Genomic DNA, 648 nt, shown 5'->3' on the forward strand with positions numbered 1-648 from the left:
TAGTAGTGGGCTGTTGCGATGTATAGAGGTTCTGATGCTGCGTTTGGTTCTAGGCAGTGCTGTGATTGATTCGTGATGTCTGCCAGGGACACAGGGATGGAGAAACTGTACTGATACAGCACTTACTTGCTACTCAGGTGTTACTCCGATTATTTTACACCTCTGTGAAGCCAACAAAGGCCTCATAGTAGGCTTTACCCCCTTGCTCCCAATCCTGGGTATTATAAGGACCCCCACGAGTGATCCTTCTTCCTTGCCCTGTTCCCTACCCCGATGGCCTGTTTTGTACAGCTTCAAAACTCACAGGCCTGTCTCTGTTCTCTCTTTCAGTTGAAGAGGGGGAGGCCTCGGACTTCTCGCTGGCCTGGGATTCCTCCGTGACAGCATCAGGTAAAGGCCCAGAGGCTGTTGGGGGATTTGCTGGGGGTCCTGGGGGGTGGGCTCAGGAACTCAGAAAGCCACCCAGCTGGTTATGGAAATCCTATTCTTCATGTCACATTCCTGTCTCCAGGCCAGACTAGCCTGTGCAACACGATTTTTATATCAGTTCCATATGGTCAATAAAATCTATTACATACGGAGACTAATCTGCCCTATTCTCCTGGGGGACCACATTTCCTTCTTGTGGGCGCATTCAGATGGGCCCCG

General features: G+C 50.8%; 1 protein-coding gene across 1 annotated transcript in view; it reads left to right on the plus strand.

Moving 5' to 3' along the window:
• The first annotated feature begins 334 nt into the window (after positions 1 to 334).
• The window catches only part of ZNF423 (zinc finger protein 423), a 262,115-nt gene continuing 261,801 nt past the window's right edge, over positions 335 to 648 (plus strand). Inside the window, exon 1 of the mRNA XM_029926127.1 lies at positions 335 to 390. The gene's annotated coding sequence lies outside the window, so the exon portion shown is untranslated. The remainder of the gene's footprint in view (positions 391 to 648) is intronic.

Source organism: Suricata suricatta, chromosome 16, assembly GCF_006229205.1.
Source record: "Suricata suricatta isolate VVHF042 chromosome 16, meerkat_22Aug2017_6uvM2_HiC, whole genome shotgun sequence".
NCBI classification, from domain to species: Eukaryota; Metazoa; Chordata; class Mammalia; order Carnivora; family Herpestidae; genus Suricata; species Suricata suricatta.